An 18765-nucleotide genomic window follows, 5' to 3' on the forward strand; every position below is an offset into this window, starting at 1 on the left:
GCCTTTACAGTGCACAGGAAAAACAATCTGTTTCCCACTCTGGGTCTGTACTGATCAATTCCACACCCTCACACACATAACCTTACAGACATGAGTGATCCTGCAGAGCTGAACCATCTTTCCAAACCAATACGTGCTCAGCACATGCCAGGTTCTGTACATTTCGCCCAGCGCAATTCATCCCATCTGCTTATATCCTTTCCATCTAGCTGACTGTGCTTTTCCAGAGTTTCAAATTTGCTCTTTTCCTTTCAGTTTTTCCTATCTGATGCACACTGTAATGATATTAAGGGGACTTCTATTAAAGAACTAGCTTAACTCTATTTCTTTCCATAGCATTGGTCCAAAGCGGCTGGCTGAGTGTGACCTTTTCTAAGGTATTTTGCAGAACCTCTCAATTGTCAAGCTATTTTTCCAATTTTGGTCAGTGCTACTTTTAAAAGCTGGTATCAAACAACTTCTGTTACATCTGATCAAAAATACTCTCTAGCTGAGCTGACATCCTTTAGTCTAACCCCTTAACACTGCAGGAGACAAAGTACATGGTGGAAAAAAACACACGAAAGTCTGGTTTGTGTCCAAAATTCCACCTAGACATAGTGAAATAAGCTGACAAAAATCAGATTGCTTTAGCAGTATTACCCAAATCTTTGTTAGGAATGATTTTCTTTTGTGATCAGAAGGTAGATTCAAAGCAACAGTGCTCTGTCTGGATTTGATGTAATCTGCTATAAATGCAAAGAGACACCATCTCATCCTGCTGCCCTGACACCTCCCGTGGCCTTGGCACAAGCAGAGCAAGTTGCTCATGTCTTGCAGCTTTTATTAATCACCGATTGATGTGTTGGTTCTGGGTACTGGGGTGCAATCCAGAGACCATCTCAAATATCTTCTTATTGTCACTGCTAAACCCTTGCTATTTTAGAAGATGAAGTATGACAGATCAGAGAAAGGAACAAAGACTTTAATTCATGGAAAACCTTACTAGCCATCAAAACAAGTCATATGAGAGATATATGAACACATATCTTTATACCGTGTGCTTAAACTAGAAACAAGTTTAAAAATCTCAGTGTGCCTCTCAAACTCCCTTCTCCTATTCATTTTAGATGACACATTGTGTCCCTTTAATCCTATTCATTTTTAAGTGATATATGGTATCTTTTTCTTTTTTTCCTTTTTGTTTCTTACCTCTCTGTACTCTCCCCATCCCAAGGGCTTCTAGGCTCCACATTCACTTACCACCACACACTGGATTCAGAGATGCAATGTGCCAGGTTCTGGTATCTGGGGACCCTGGCTATTTCCAGCTAGGAAGGCTGGAAGAGGCGTTCCCTTTCTTGCACCCCCATAAGTAACAAGCTGCCCCAGAACAGAGGAAGTAGCAGCACATTCACTCGTGGCACCTATTCTTGCTTGTATCTTAGAGGTGATGAAAATATGATTACCCCAAGTATGTTATGTGTTACTGCAGCAGGGTAGGCCACAGCCTAAGAGACCAAGCCTGGCTGCAGAGCCTGGGCTCTCACCACATGGGAAGTCTCCTTTCTAGTTCACGGATCACAGTGATGTGCTTCAGAGAACAGGTTTATCGTACACAACCCCCCACCCCTGCTTCAGTTGCAGGTGTCTGCCTGTTTTGGTGCCAAAAGCTTCAACTCTCACTGTAGGCCCCACCGCCCCGGTGCAGCCACAGTCAGGCTCTCTGGTCCAGCTTTTGGACACAGGTGGGCCCAAACACCAACATTCAACCTGGCAGAACCATGCAGAAGAGGCAAGTAACCCAAAAGGAGCCCCAGAAAAAGAGCATGAGTGCAGGCAATAGCTCCCTAAGCAAGCCACGTTCAAATGTCCTCCACAGCAAGGTAATAATTGTCAGTTTAAGCAGGACATAAATGAAAAGATTTGCCAGAAGCAAAATTCAGAAGGAAGAAGGCCATTTCCTTTGGTGTTTGGAACTAGACCAGAGTAAGCTAAATGTGTGAGGGAAAAGTGCTGTTCAATGGACTGAATGGGGCTGAGGGAGAAAATGAGTAAAAGCTTCATGACTGCTCAGGGCCATCAACACTGGGCAGCTGTGTTAGAAACCACATTTGCTCACTTGCAGAATGTAAGTTTTGAAGTCACCCAGAGCAGCTGTTCAACAAAGCAGAAAGCAAGTTTTGTGACTTGGAAAGAAATAACGAGAAACAAACGTATCACTGGATGGAGCACTGGTTACAAGGACAACAGCCTCTAAAAGAGGTAACAGAAGTCACAGCAACCGCTTGGATTAACATCCATGCAGAGGAACTGAATCTCAAGCAGACAGTTAGGTACCTTTGAATGCTTTACTGTTAGCCATAAATAAGTTTATAGCCTCAGAAGATTGCAATCTCTCTTACCATACAGGAAAGGAAAATTGTTTCTTTTAGAGGAACTTCGAGTTACTCAACAAAATTAATCTTCTGAAACAGGAAAACCCTGCCAGCACAGGTGGAACTATAATACTGCCTGTGCAGCTGGGGAGCATGAAAAATGGGATTTCCGTGCTCTTGTCTCCCTCACCAAAGACAAAGTGCAAGCAGCATGTAGGTAACACGTGCAACTGAAAAATGTGCAAAAAGTAACAAAACCAGACAAATGAAGAACTTGGAAGAACTACAGAAATCACTTAGGGCATTCATTAGAAAGCTCACTACTCTACTAATTTCTTTGCCATCAAAATGTGACTTGGATTGGAAGAAACTGACATTCCTTTTTACTACTCACTCATCTGCAGCATTTTAATTGCAGGCACACGTGGAAAGAGACATATGCAGCCATTTTCATTGCTTCCCATTTCTGTGTTTCTAAATGGAAGCAAAAAGACTGAGGGACACGTGGAGCTGACGTACTGCATTGCTGCTCATCGGGTATGCCCTGTGCTCTGCTCTGAGCTGCAAGTTCAGCTCAGGAGAAACTGTATTTGTCACGACAGTTTATTTCAAGCTCCACAAAGCCATCTCATTGAGAGAAGGGTAGAAGGTTGATTTCAGGGGAACTAAAAAAAAAAAAAAAAAAGTCTGCAAAGAAAAAAAAATGAAGCCAACTGATAGCAGCATGGCTTTGCTTAGACCAGGGAAAGTTCAGTAAGGTGATAAGAGCTGTTCAGTGCAACACTGAAAGGTATGTTTTCATGAGAAGAGTAGCACACCCACTATTAAACAAGCTGAGTATTTCTAACTGTATGAAGCGATGCTCTCACATCTCTTGCCCACACACCAGTAACTCAACCAAGGACTGATTTCCTTTAGCTACAGCTACACAGCCACCACACCCAGCCATTGAGGGAAAAGGTAGTTATTGTTAATGAAACAACACTGGCTACCTGTAAGGGTGCTAGAGGAGAGCAAAGTGGAAGAGATGATGAGAGTTCTTAAGCAGCTGTAGAACATCAAACCCACAAAGCTGGGAGCCTTGGGGACAAGAGACTTTTCTTCTTCTTCCTTTCCTATAGGTACCAGAGTAACTCCCTGTTTGGACTATTAGAAGGCAAACTTATCTCACACAAACCTTTCACTCAGTAGGTTTGTATTTGCATTATTATGCTGCTTTCTAATGAATTTGTGTTTTATTGCTTATTTTCACAAGCTGCTAAGCTCACAGGCCACTTCAGTAGTCAATATTGTTACACAGCAAACACCTGCTTGGAAACGACCTGGAGATGCATAATTGAGACAGTAAAAGGTAGAAGACTACACAGCTTTGCATTTCAACAGGCACAAAAGTAATATATAGTTGCAACAACGAGAACAGAGCCCTTCAAAGCCACAAAAGCAATTTAACACTCACATATATGTTGACAATATTATGTCAGAGCTGTGAGTAACCCCACAAAGGAAGCTGCAAGTAGATCAGAAGTGCAGGTTGGTCTGAAAAATACATATCCTTGTTGCCAGAATTAATTACGTTCTCAGACTAGCCTCTGTGATTCAGGCTGCTACCTCAACACCGAGGGTAAATACATAGGAACAATGGCAAACAACCTTCCTCCTGGCCATATCACTGAGGGAAGGCATGTAACTGAAGCAGAGGACCAAAATTACCCTGTGATTTCACAGACACGTTCTAACTCTTAAGACAGACTGGTGAGACAGAACTTGTTGTACAGTAATTCTGTGGTGTCATAACGTTGTTTTCCGTGAGATGAAATGAAAGCCCTGCTTTTTGTTGCTGTGTTAAGAAGGAAGCAGGCATTTTATTTTAGATAAAAAGTCATTCTGAACTCCTGACAAAGTAGAAGGTTTGGGTCGGTTCTGTAAAGAATTTTTGTCAGCTACGGCTTCTGTGTGAAAGATTAGTAATAACCAAAGCCATCTTCTACAAGCAGAAGTAGTGCTTGTTGAATTTACCATCACCTGCAAGACTGGTTATGTTAATAGTCTTTCATATTACGCCAAGTAGACTGAAAATAATTAATAGTTCACAAACAACCCTCCCACTGAAGTTTCAGTGCCAATGTTGTTTTCAGTGATTAGAATAAATTAAAAATTCAATCCCAAATACTCAGGATTTAAATACAACTTCCTTATATCTGAGAAACTTCCATGAAAAAATAATAATTAACCTCTCTCACAGCACTAACCTGTCAGGGGTAATGGAACTCCTGGATGACAGCGTCTCTGGGGAATTTCAGTCTCAACATTTCTTAATTAAAGTCCATTCTGTTCATAAAACGAGAAGTGAATGCAGTGTATGCACACAGAGGTTCCAGCACTGAGCTTTGCTGAGCCTTCACAAATGCTCAGGATTTACAAGGTGGGAACCAGGGTTGTGCGATGCCTTCAGAAATTAAAAATAAAGAAATAAGAGCTTAGCTGACGTGATATTTAGGGGTTATTCATTAGATCCTGAAGGCCATCTGTCTCCTGGGCAAGCTCTTTCCTCCTCCTGTCTGAATTAGCCGCGAAACAATGGTCAATTGGTAACGTCTCAAGCCAGCAATAAGGAATGTCTGCAAGGATGCAGGATTGTGAGAGAGGATGAAGAGGAAGAGAAGGAAATTGCAATAAAGCAAAAGATGGAAGTGAGGAAGGTCAGAAGGTTGTTTATGCATTTACAACGTCTCTAAAATAGAGTCACACCCTAGAGAGATGCAGGTGGCAAACAGATTTCATTAGAAAAACCACAATGGTTCAGTGCCAAGATCCATTTTTGCCAAGCATCCTGTTTCCAGCACTGCTCACACCCAGGTGTTGCAGAGGAAGGCTCCCAGCCACCCTGCTTGACTGTCTGAAATGGGACCACCATAGGACAGGCCTGAGACGTTTTGCTAAAACTCACTACCAAATTAAAGAAATACTGCCCAAAGCAGAAAATGAGGTCTTCTATTTGAAGCCTGCCAGACAAGGTCATAGAGTTCAGAACCAGATCAGGAAGTTTCTCTCTGAAAATGGCACTGAATCCAGCACACAGTGTGCAAACAACTCCCAGGTCCTAAAAACACATATCTTCCTCAACAGCATGGAAAAGAAACCTGGGCACTCACTGCTCTGTTTGCCTTGAAACTGGGCACCTGATGTACTAAAAGCATGGGAGTGAGCCGAGCATGACGGCAGCTGTATTGCCACACACAGCACGTGGGCTTCTGGAGCAAAGTGCCAGGATTTGTGCAGGCCCCTCTGCATGGGGAAGGAAGAACTGCATGAGGGTGACATGGCAGTCACAGACGCTGTTGAGGCAAGGAATGAGTAAGAAGATCAATGGCACTTGTATCTCATGCCTCCATTAACTTTGGAACTTACTAGCTGCTGCTTGACGCTGCTCAAAAGAAAGTCAAGATGTTTTTCTCCTCAAAATGGTGGCATTAACAGAGCACATGCTTCACTGCAGCTGGGGCTTGGCATCCTTGCACTCCCCTGTGCAGTGTGAGGTCAGCAGGGAGGTTGTGACACAGCTGGGAGACACAGCCCAGGGAGGCCAGTCTGCCACTGAGACAATGCTGCCAACCACAATGGCTCAATATGTATATATAAACTATAGGCATTGACAGAAATTACATGCTTTATTTTAAAGTTTTCTGCAAAGTGGTGTGGTGATCAGGTCTATTTCTCACTATTTCTGGGATCCCTTGTGATCGCCAATGCCAAGGAGGAAACCCCAACACCAGGACACCAAACAACAGGAGCCAGACCCTGCAGGATGCCAGACTCCTTCCATGCTTGGGAACTGCACACATGTAGCTGTTCCTTCTCCATTTCTTCCCCTCTCTGGCATCTCAGCTGTGGTACCCAGCCACCTACTGCCAAAAAACACTGAGCTCACAAGCTTCCACATGGCCTTGACATAAAATGCCAGCTTGCTGCTCTTTGCATTACACGTATGAAAACGTTTACAGGAACATCGCATACAAACATTCGGTGTAGATTCTGACCCGAGGGCAATTATAGCCCAGAGCACCTCAGCAGCTTTCTGAGCACTCTTGCAGGTCAGTGTCTGCAAGAAGTAAACAAGGCCACGTATGCGCACACAGACACGGCTCCGCTCTTACCAGGCCCCTCCCGGCCCACTCGTGCCTTCAGCAGGTCGCTGCCTCCCATAACCTCCAGCACAGCACGCGTGCCAGTAAAACACAATGGTCTGAAACTGAAAATACTTCTGGTCCAGCAAGGACCCAGCCAACAGTCTGCCCCTCCGACACTCAGGGCAGCTCATACCACGGGCCACCGATCGCCTCGGTGCTCAGTGCTCAATGGGAGGGGAACAACGCGGTGATTAATTACAGCAGGAGAAAACACCTTGCTATAGAAGATAACACTCGTGCTTTGTATTATTTAAAAAAAAAAAAAAAAGAGAGAGAGACAGAGGTTACAGCTCAGGACAGAACACATGGAAAGCAGCGAAGAGAAAAACAAGTTGCAATGTTGTTTGACTGGTGAACTCCCACCAACAACGCGGAGATGCGAGCCTCGCCCGCTGCCGGCCCTGCCGGCACCCTGCCCCGCCGCGCCACGGGCACAGACCAGCCTTCGCGGCCGCATCCCCTCGGCGCTTCTGACTCCGAGCGCCCCCCGAGGCGCAGCTCCCCGGGGTCGGAACCCGTGAGGCCGCCCAGCCGGCGCCCTGGGGTAGGAAGGCAGTGCTTGGGGGGGAAGCGGGAGGCCCCGGGCAGCCCCGGGGAAGTGGGAGGGGAGGGAGAAGCCCCGCGCAGCAGCCGCGGCGGAGGCGAGGCACGGCCGGCAGCCGCACGGTGGGTACCGCCGGGTTTCGTAGGAAACGCCACCCGCGTGTAGCCGCCGCAGCTCCGAGAAGAGACAGCGCTCTCAGGAGCCCGACTTTCCCGGGGGCAGCCCCAGCCCCGCGGCCGTGAGTGCCGCCGACCCGCGCCCACCTCCTCCCGTTGCCCCCCAAGCACGGCCGGGCCGGCTCTCAGCCAACGCGGGGACGGACCGAGCGAAACGGAAAAGAAACGATCGCGGCTCTCCTACCCGGCTCCGCTGACGGGGCCGCCGGCTCCCGCGGTCCCGCACCGACAGCGCGTCCCCGCCGCAGGCTGCCCGGCGCCCAGCACGCCCCGCCCGGGGGCGGCCCGACTCGGCCGCCTCCTCCCCTTCCTCCTCCCTTTTCCCCTCCCCAGCGAAGCCCCACCCGCAGCGGAGGAGCGCCCGGCGTCTCCCGAGGACTTTGTCCCCAGCGCGGGCATCCCTCCGTCCCGCCCTGTCCCAGACAGTTTCACAGAGGTGTCCCGCAGACGTTGCCGCCTCGGCAGCCCTCGGGCTCACCCTCCCACCCCCCGCACTCGCTCCCAGCCGCCGCTCTCGGGTCCCGGCGGTGGATGAACGCGAGCTGACAGCCTTGCGTACGTTGTAGAACCTGCAGAAAGGTTTAATGACAACTTTCGGACATATAAAGCTGAAATAAAAACGCTAAGAATGTACCAACGGTGTTTTTAAAGTCTGCCATTCCTTTAAAGCTCGGTAAGGGTAACAGCTCGCAATGCACAGCAGCCCGTCCCGCAGCTGCGCTGGTCTCACAGGAGCTGCATGAGCAACAAAGCCTCGGCTTCGTTGGTGCCATCGGGCATCAACCCACACCGCGAGCAGACGCGCCCTGCCCTTTGCTGCTCCCCCATCGCCTCTGCCTTGCTGCTGTTCGGAGCTCCGTTTCAGGACAGATGCGATGGGTGAATTAACCCAGGCTGAAACAGAGCTTTTCACAGCTTTTCCTTTCCTTAACATCCTCGTTCTTAAGGGAAAAAGGCCATATCGTGCCGGTTTCTTTCAGCACTGAAGAGACAAGGATCGCTTCTGGGTGTGGAAGCGGTGGTTCAGTAACCTCAACAGAGACACCCACCCAACAGCTATGTAACTCCAGAGCAGCTGCAGTGAAACACAGCAGCAGCTGAGGAGGAACAGCTCTGTTCCAGACTTTATTATGTACCCTGGACCAGTCAGTCCCAGAGAAGTGCAGTCCCTTGGAATTTATATCCACAGCTAAATCCACGGACTTTGAGAGAGGCAGCTCATCCTGACTGCCTTTTGGTATCTCTAGGTTAAGCTGCTTCCTTCTGACACCGGTATGAAGCAAAATGATTAACGTGCACCAAGGGAGCTCGTGTGCCACATCACAGCCAGAGAACGGCCAGCACTGAAGGTACCGATGGCCCAACTCACTCAGCTTTTTTACCGTTGCTGTAAAGAAATCCTGGAATGTCCCCTGGCCCAGCCGGGTGTCCCGGGCTGAGGCAGCTCCTGCCCTGCCCACCGCAGTTTCCTCTTGCTTCACCATCGCTTATCAGTGCATTTAGCATTCTTCAGATCCTGACAGCTCTAAGCCTCTCCCTCCACGCATCCTTTGTGTTCCCATCACTATTAGTGCTGCCTTTATTCTCTTTGCTCTTTTTTTTACTCTCATCAGACACCTCGAGGAGAGCAATTTTCCTGGCTTACTGAAATAGGAGGTCTTGCTTCATTATCTGAGCAAGCAAAGGAGCTGGGAGCCATTTACATCTGAGCTTTCTGTTAAGAAGTGAGAATGTCGTGATGTTCCTGCGAAGCCCACAAGACACTGCCTCGGTGCTGTTCCGCATTTCGAGCTTGTCCACGCTTGCCCAATTGTAATTGTGTAACGCCATTAAACACACTGTTACCATATTGTTATTGGCTGAAGGAAAAGGCAGCGCTGAGCTCCTGAAGCCAGCCCTGGAGGAGGTACTGTCAATAGGTATTTTCAGTCGATTTCTGTAGATGTTGCAAGCAGGTTAAGGGAGGATCTACAAATTTATGAGTTTTATCCATTAAAATCAAGTGCTATGGACACGTCCTGATTTATTTCCATGCACACAAAGATCAAAGCCTCCTGCAAACATGTCAGTTCCACCATCCTGACACAGACGAGGCCCTCAGTGCCTCAAAGATGGCAAAGCCAAGACCTAAAGCACAAGACTCCACAAGTCCTCCTGTAGCCATACCAAATCTCAGTCCTCACATGTGAAAACTGTTCTTAAATTGGGTTTTGAGCACATTCATATCCTAGCAAGATGCTGTTGGAAATGGTACAAGTTCTGTGCAGTTCTACATGCAATGCTTTACTCACATGAACATTAAAGAGGTGTTTCTTCATCTGGCTATTTCTGCCTTGAGCAGTACTGGAAAGGGAATATACAACTGCACAGAACAGGGCATGGGCAGCTGAGAAAGTGGGGAGGCACCCATACAGACACGGGATGGAGAGGAATAACAAATCAAAGAGAAAGAGGTGCTAACAGAGAGCCCTTGGGCATGGGCAAGTTTAACAGAAGCACTTCTGGTGCTGGCACTGCTGGAGGGTGGGAGTTCACCTGCTGCCCGTATGCAAGGGAAGGGCTGGCTGAAGGAAGCCCTAGAAGCTGGCCTCAACCTCCACTATCAGTCATTCCTGATCCTTCGCAGAATCTGGGGTGAGAGCCCCAAGGCTAAGGTAGCCCAGTTGCCCACTCAGGGACCTTGGGAGTCAGGCAGCAGGGCTGACAGATGCACGAGAGGCACGTGAACTCCTTGTCTCCTGTGCAGGTTGTAAGTGCTGAGGTAAGTAACATTTCATAGCACTAGGTACTGCACAAGCAAGTAATAAATAACCATCCCTGTACTACGGACCTTGCAGGCTGAGAGGAAACCTTGCACTCACAGCCCCATCCATTAACAATGTTGACCTTGAAGTAGTCCTGACAGCAAGGCTGCAGAGGAACCAAGCAGAACATTTGCAAGTAGCTGCATTCAAGCAGAAAGGCAGCCCTCCGGCACGTCCGACCCAGGATTGCCGACTGCTGCACAATTGTGCCGTGCTGCACAGCCAAGAGCAGCACCTCTGGGAGGGCAGCTCGCATGGGGCCGGTGAGTGCAGCCTCACCTCTTCTCGACCCCACAGCTCAGCCAAGCAGCACCGTGAACTTGAAATCACTGCAGTGGCACTAGCAAAGAGCCAGCCGGCTTACTCACCTGTGAGCTTCCCCTGCGCGGCACCTGGCCAGGCTGCTTCATCGTCAGCAGTTTCTTGATGTAAAATGGCACTCATCCTGACAGATGCTAACAAGGTGTTTTCTTCCTCCTACAAAAGACGGAGGACAGCTGTGGGGTTCACTTTAACAGTCACCATCTGTAAAGTCACTGTAATTTCCGAAATATTTTTCTACTTGTTCATTATAAGGTCTACCAACTGCTACAGAATAGCAAGGGCTGTAATAGCAGCACTGCACATTAAGGATAGCTTTAATTACGTGCACAATATCTATGCAAATTTCAGATAGCATCTTCCTCATAAAAGGCGGGGTTGGTTGGTTTGCTACTTGTCCTCACAGTCTGGAATTTGATTGCTTCTTATGATGTAATATTCATTTGGTTAGGCTTTAGTTAATTACTTAGGGTGGTAATTAAATTAACCTTGCTTAAGTTTTTTTTTGTTTGTTTGTTTCTGTTTTTGTTTTAAAGAGGGTTCTTCAGCAGTCCCAGCCTGTTCGGTTAAATCCCCAAGCACTGGAAAGTAAGCTCATTGTGACAGTGCTCCCAAGTAACTCAAGTCACTGAGAAGTGAGGTGGCTTACCCAAGGTCTCAGCTAACTCTGTGGTTTGCTTTTAACTGTTCTGTTGTCATAACTGTGCTAAGCAGTCATTAGACTCAGCACAGGTAAACAGATCGGGCCCTTGCTGAGTCAATGGCACAGTCAGGAGAACTCCAACATCCTGCCACAGACAGTGATGCTTAAGGCAAAAGGAAATGAAAGTCTTCAACTTTTCTACAGCAGCAACTTCCCCTGATGTGGTCTGGCCAACCAGTTTTGACTATGGCTTGGCTGAAAAAACAAATGTTACCTCCAGATGAACACAGTAATGGAATAAAACCATTTGCATTATGACTATTCCAGAATACTGTACATATAAAATCCAGTGTGATAGGTACACTGGGAAGACAGAACCAGTCTCACAGACGGCCAAGATGAGAGCTACCAACAGCTTCAGCTCAGTTCCTCACTTCACATGCAACATGAGACAGTCTTCATTTCTCATTTCTCCTCCATAAATTAATCAGCAAAGCGTGAGTCAAACTCTCCCTCATCACGTCAGGTAGAGGTTTCTTGCAGATGCTCACTTCAAGCCAAACAACAAGGGAAACATTCAGTGTGGGCCATGTGAACACATACCTGGCAATGAGTTACACAAGCTTTTGCTGAGACAGCACTGGAATGTCAGCAAACAGGATCTCTGGGTCTAACCCCAGCTTTGGAGGCAGCAAGCAGCCTAAGTCATCACAAACAAGATACCCAACCACACCAGCATGCAGATTTATTTTGAGCAAATGATGAACCTCCCTGCTTTAAAAGCTATAGTTTTATTCTCTGCTCTGCATGCAGCCTGCTTGCTAGCAGGTTATCTGCAAAACAGGTGGATGACCTTGGCCTCCTTACAGGAAGGATAACTGACTTTTAAGAGTACAGACGCCAGCAGAAGCAGTGGAGCATGTGGGACTAGACATCATGGACTTCTGGGCATTGGTAAACACTAATACATTTCTCCCCCTGTACTGTTTTCTCTCATCATTCTGTGGGCAGAGGAACGCGAAGTGGGTCAGAGCCACATACAGCACAGGCACTTGTGAGCCCTGACCTTGTGGCCCATAAGGAGATAGTCAAGTGTAACACACAGACCAACCCTGGAAGCAACGAAGACGTTACCCAGACCACAGAAGACTTCAGGATGAGCCCCAGTTATTTGTTTATTCTGTCTTTTTTTTTAAAGTTGGAAAAAGCAAACTAATAACAATCAAAGCTTTTGATTTCTCTGCCATGTATAGTCATTCTCTTATACCCGTGCACTGCATGTGCTTGTTGATGCCAATGCCCTGTAACCGAGAGCTGCTGCCGTCTGTCACACACAAGTCCTCATTATGTTGCATAACAAATTACCTTTGTTGCCTAAGAGAATGGCACAGTGGATTTTGTTGTTGCCTCACATAAACTTTAGTCCTGAGAATTCCACTCTGCACTGATGCATCGCTTCTGTCTGACAAGTGCTTTATTTCTGTTGTTAAGCAGCAAGCTTCATGATACGCAGGCAGCCACTGATCCTGAAAAACAAGTTTAGAGATACATAAATACAGCACTATTATGTCTGCAGAACAATCGGCCACGTGGATTCTGACTGCTGTCGTAACGCCGGGCTTAGAGGCTGCAGTTACATCCTGGGAGACAGCTCTGTGCACTCATGGCTGGCAGTCACCTGATGTTTTGGTTTGCAAGCAAAAAACCACTATCCTAAAGAAACAAAGAAAGCGGGAGAACAGCAAAGTAATTTTAAACCAACAAAGAATTCACTGTGTTTGCATTTTCCTGTTATCCCACCGTTTTCTTAATGTATTTATCCAACTGCATTATCTGTTGTTTCAGTGTTTAATTATTGCTTAACTGAACAGTATTAAATTGCTAATTTGTTATAGAACAGTGTTAAAAACTTTACCAAATCCACCCATGTGATTACAAGATGTTAAACCTCACTAGATTCTTCTTCTGAGTCTTCTTTATTTGTGTTCGGCACATATTTCAGGGGAAGAAAAACATTTATTGCCAGGCTTCTAACAGTGTTCCCTTTTAAGAAAACGTTTTGGTTGGCAGCTTTTCCTGCTGGCTTATGACCAGTGCTCTGCATAAGTGGAAAAATAGTGGTGATATCTACAGGCCAGATTTTGCCACTTCTTTTAAGGAGTAATGCTATCTCACTTTCACATGTGCTGGCCGAACGTTCTACCTGGGGCAACACTGGGAGCCCACCGACAGCTGCTCCCTTCTTTCTCTGGACAAAACCCATAGACAGAGAAAAAAATCCCCAGTCGTTACCGAAGCAAACTTCAGTGGAGTCTGAATTGGCCTGTTGGGATAATCTTATATGAGGGTAACTAAATCTGGAGTCCAGCTGGTTTGAAGCTACATATTGTGACATACTCCCAATTCTTAAAGAAACATACATTCCAATCTCCAATATATAGTTGTCTTTTATATATTCTCCAAATCATTTGCAACAGTTGTATCTGCTTTTTCATCAGCTCTCCTATGTGTCCTAACAAGCATCGTTTCCACTGCTCACCCCATGTTGTATGTGGCCAACAGTCATCAAATAAATCATTTGAGACACTGCTAGACAATGGGTGAATAAGTTATTGCTGAGGAATTGGGTTTTGTCTCCATTTACTGGCTGTAGTTAGAAACACTTCAAGCCAAATTTCAATTACAGGGGATAAAATAAAGACCAGTTCAGTCTGGGCTTTTTAAAAGAGAATTCAATAAAGTAATAACGCATGGTCATTTTCAGACACTGCTGCTCACAGTTAATGGTGCCAATACAAAACCCACCTGGGTATTACTGCAAACATTTTAGGAAAGCTTCATGGCAATGTGCAGCTATGACCAAAACTGTCAACAAGATGTCTGGATGCTTGAGTTCTTTTTTCCACTGTCCCATACCTATCTTTGCAGGAACCTGAGATACGTGAACACTGCACAGCCGACATTATGTGAGGTTGTACTGGTACTCTTATAGCTTGTGTAAAAAAACATGAGCCATGGTAAGCAGCACTAGGAAGGAAGGAACCTGCCTGCCTCAGTGCTAAACAGCAGCCCTCAAGCTGCTGCCTCCTTCATCTTTCAAGGATACTGCTGATATGGGGCCTGGAATTTTCAAAGAAAGACTTACGAGGTCCTGAAAAAGAGGGAAATAAGAGAAGGGTCAATGCAAATATGCCCCAGAATAAATAGTCAATGTAGTAAATAGGAACTTAGCTCTTCCCTGTCTCCATGTTTGAATGTGAGGCTACTCAAGGGAATGAAGAGGATGGAAAACTCAATTCTCAGGAAAGGAAATGCATTTTCATGCAGGAATCTACCGTGAGTCTAGACAGAGTCTGAACACTAAACATGGGTGGATAGTAACCCAGGTCCTGTTAATGCTCAGTGTATTTTGAAACCAACACTGGACTTACTGTCCAAGTGACTGCTGCCAGCTCCAGGCAGTGAAGGCAGCTCCTCACACCGCTGTGTGCTGTGTGCTCCAGAGCACTGCTTCCTTGCAGGGATGGGCACAGAGCTCAGCAGGCACAGCCCTCCCTGCCACGTCTGGTTTCCTAAACAGGAGGCCCAAGTCTGACTGCAATAAAACCACTGTTGATTTTAAGTCCATCACTTGGACACGGACCTCCTAGTAAATAAAACCTCAGAGGAATGTTATCCTCAAAGCCACGGCTGGGCAAACCAGTCCACCAGCTTCCATTTCCTTTATTGGATGGCATCAGAACTGCTGCTCAAGTTAGAAGGATTTCAGGAGCTGTCAAGGAAGAGAAATATTGTCCTTCTTCCTAGAAATCACGGGCTGCTGCCACCGGCTCCACACACGCCCCTAAGCAAACTTCAGTGGAGTCTGAATTGGCCTGTTGGGATAACCTCAAACAAAGGTAACAAAATGTGGATGCCAGCTGGTTAGAAGCCACATATCGTGACATACCCTCCTAATCCTAGCAGAAACATACGCTCCAATCTCCGATATAAGTTGTCTTCTATACATTCTTCAAATCATTCCGCCGGCACACCACCCCACGGCACTTCACAAAGGCTCGGCAGGGCGCTCCTACTGCTGAACCCCTTTCCCCCTCTTTTCACCACAACGCGGGTTCCCTCGGCCCGCCCCCGGCCCAGCACCGCGCTGCCGCTCCCCCGGCGGGGCGGCCCGACACCCGGCACGGCCGCGCGGCGCTGCCCGGGGCGCTGCTCCATGGCGCCACCTGGCGGCCAGAGGCGGCGCACGCAGTTGTACGCCTGAGCCGGGATGCGACGGAACGTCTCTGCCCGGCACCACCGCGTGTATAAAACGCTGCCATCACCACCGCGGCACGGTGTTCAGTTAGAAAAGGACTAATAGCTGTTGGTTTCGGCGGAAATTTCCCAAAGGTCGTCTGACACAGTCATAATTCCATAAACAGAGGAAGAAGGACACGTGGGGCAGGACAGCCTGGAAAGCGGCCGTGCGCTTCGACGGAAAGCCCTTGAGAGATGTGTGCTTGTCCAAGGCGTTCGGGTCAGCTCCCCGCATCAAAGGGAAAAGTGCAAGCGCGGTTTGCGAGAGGAGAAAGCAGAGCGTCCTTGCACTGCCTCGGAACAGCGCTAGCTGTAAGAGCGGCTGCAGCATCCCCTGCTGGAAACAAAAAGCACTACGGCAAAGCGCAGGAGGCTGAAGCAGCAAAGGAGACTTGGAAGTTGAAGAGGCTCTTACAAAATAAGTCAATAAAATAAAAAATGAAAGACAAAGTGGAAACCAGAATCAGAGAAGGGGTGACTGAAATGAGAGTTTTTCCACTTTTCTCTGCAGTTCATCTGCATCTTCTAGGACACAGATGTTCTCGGCCAAACCCAGCAGTGATGGGTTTCTGCACCTCTCACGAGCGTTTCTTTACCTCCAGACCTAACTCACTTCCTCCTGATGAGGGAGGTTAGATGTTAGGCCATATCAAAAGACAGATGGTTCCTCACTCACCTGTCCCCTTGGAGGCCTCCAAGGCAGATGCAGAGTGACGAGACAGTCCTGAAGCCAGAGTGAGACATCGCCCAGTGTGGTGTGGTCCAGACCTACAGGATCAATGGACAGACAGGGATGGGACTGAGCTGGAGCCCATTGCCCATAACACATGGCTCAGGCTGTGATAGAAGGGCACAGGAGCAGTTGAACTGCTCCATATGCAGAGGTATGGGGTTGAGACTCCAAGTGAAGTTGATCCAGCTAATTAGAATCTATTAGTGGCCTCAGGGTCCTGACACTTACAACAAGAGTAGAGCTACTGACTGTAGGGTTATGGTGCTTCCAGAGGCCTCACTGTTAGCCAAGAAGGGGTCTAACAGAAAATAGTTGAGATCAAAGAATGAGGAGAGAGTGCTAATGTGAAGTAATGTGGCTGTAGCAAACACATGCAGCACATCTTAGCAATTAAAGCTTGGCTCCCCTAGAAGTGGCACTTGCAGTGAGAACAACTTCCTCCCGAAATGACAGAAGAGAGATCTCAACTCTGTTACTGACAGCCTAGGAGACAAAACTGAGGAACGATATATTTTGAAAGGAATTGGGGAAAAAACAAACAAACAAACAAACAAACAAAATACAACACAACATGTTATTTCAGTGTTTTGCCACAGTATCTGTGATCCTGCAGTTAAAAGCAGGGTTAGGAGAAGCAAGTATCAGTTTCTGTAGATTTAGTTCCATTTAAAAAATTGATATGTGCCCTGCCTCCCTGCACTTTCAAGACAACTCAAGCTTCATTGTTTTGGATTTCCTCAGCTCCAGCCCCTCTGGAAAACATTCACTGTGCAAATCACATCTCTCCAGATTTTATTCTCATTCCAAGTCTGTGAGTACAAATATAGCAACACCACGCTCTCCCCATGCACCGTTACAAGATGTGCTGAAATGTCAGATGCTAAGCAGTACAAAAAAGCACTTCACCACATTCTTGTTGATGTGAAATGTAATGGAGAAGGCAGAAACTGCTTTAACTTCAGCTGATTTATTAGATCCAAATACTCTCCTCCTTTCATGTGGCAGCAGTAGAGCTATTAATGCTGCATTGGTTTCTACAGAGCTTGCAGCGGTGCATTGGTGAAAGCATAACTCGAGAACAATCTCACTTCTGCAGGGCTCTGACCACAGCTCCCTTACCGCAGGCAGAGCACTGCAGGAAGGCGAATCCAGCAGAGAGGAGCAGGTAATACCCCTCTGTGGGGAGGAAGCCGGGGTGAGGCTGGGAAGTTTCCTACCTTGCAGCCATTGTCTGCCTGCTTCCTCTGCCCCACAGCCAGGGAAGCCATCGCTGACGCAGCTGCTGTGGCCGAGTGAACGCAGCAGCGGTTGCAGGGCTCCCCAACCTGCCCAGAGTCAGACAATTCTTGACAATTAGCAGTGCTGAGTGGCTCAAATTAAAGCAGAGCAGGGGCATTCCCTGTGGTTGGGTTTGTTTCTCGTGTTACCAGAAACTTCTGGTTGGCCATATTCCTTCTGCACATATGTATTATCCACAGAACGCAACTCAACTCGATTTTCTGAGATAACAACACTTTCTCTCCTCCTGGATGAGAAATAAAGCAGTCTGTCAGACCAGGAGTCTTCAATGTGGAAAAAAAAAAACAAGTTTTTGTTCTGATAAATTTGCATGTCCTCAGGAAGTGAAGGCCAAAGTATCACTTTATTCAAGCTTCCCAGACAGCTCAAATAATAAGGATACAACCTCAAAGAAGTCAGCTGTGACGTGAATAATTTCTCATAAGAGAAGATGTAATCACTGCCTTACTGTGGACCTTAACCAATAGGACTGATATGCTGAACTCTGTCCAAAGGAGAAAGTTGTGTCCAAATGGCAGCACCTTCTCCAAAGCCTGGTGTAAAGGGAGCTCATGTGAGAACTCACCTGTGCTCACACTACCCCCAAATGCAAGGTATCTGTGAAGACAGCTGGAGCTTTCTGCCCATGGAGAGTGCTGTCTACCTGTTTTTACAGGAGATTTAAGGAGAGGGATGGTTGCTATGTGTAGTTAGGCTGTTATCACGGATTGTTGACATGTCAGCTTTTGCAGGGGTGTCTGTAGAGTCCCCCAGTTAAGCACCTTGCTCCCTTCCCCTCCAAGGACATGGCACAAATCTGCGCTGACCATCAACTGGTCAGCCACAGCAGCTGTAAAAATCCTCAGGCATAGAAAAGTGCAAGGACAAATTTGTTTGGAACCAAATTTGAACTTCGCAGTGGGATAAGCACCAGGTTAAGCTGAAGCACCTCAGGAGCATCTCTTAAACAAGCAGTCCTCAGTTCCTCCTCTCTGCTGGCAGGAAGCCTCTTGACTTCGGGGTATCACTTTACTCAAATACTTTCACATTTTCCTAATGTTGAAATTCTAAACTGTCAGAGCAGCTAAATACAGGAACAAAGCAAACCAAGTATATGAGAAAGAAAAGACTATTTCATGTCTTTTCTGATTTTATTAGTAATATTTTTTTCCTTTTTCTAGAGTTTCTTGCTGAGCTGGAAAATAAATTCTTGTTGCCAAATCTGTACTTAATCTGATGTTTCTATTATTTGTTATATATTCTTTTCTTTCAGCCAAGGTTCCTCTGTGAATCCAAGTTCCCCACTCTGCTCTAGTCACAATATAACCCACACTCGTGGGAACGCTCCTCTTCGGTGCTGGAGGAGTGAGTCTTATCTGGGGGGGATTCATTGTAAAGTCTCTGATATCACAAACACCAACAA

At 47.0% G+C, this 18765-nt stretch overlaps 1 protein-coding gene across 5 annotated transcripts in view; it reads right to left on the reverse strand.

Moving 5' to 3' along the window:
• PIK3CB (phosphatidylinositol-4,5-bisphosphate 3-kinase catalytic subunit beta) overlaps positions 1 to 12539 on the reverse strand; it is an 89985-nt gene extending 77446 nt beyond the window's left edge. For 2 of the 5 annotated variants that reach the window (XM_090147195.1, XM_031596423.2), the window contains exon 1: positions 7449 to 7542. The gene's annotated coding sequence lies outside the window, so the exon portion shown is untranslated. Of the gene's footprint in view, positions 1 to 5765; positions 6423 to 7448; positions 7543 to 10436; positions 10546 to 12397 lie in introns of those variants that run through there. The other 3 variants (XM_090147193.1, XM_090147199.1, XM_090147194.1) reach the window with 3 other exon arrangements.
• Positions 12540 to 18765: the final 6226 nt, after the last annotated feature.

This window comes from Phasianus colchicus, chromosome 10 (assembly GCF_987193195.1).
Source record: "Phasianus colchicus chromosome 10, bPhaCol1.hap1.1, whole genome shotgun sequence".
Lineage (NCBI taxonomy): Eukaryota > Metazoa > Chordata > Aves > Galliformes > Phasianidae > Phasianus > Phasianus colchicus.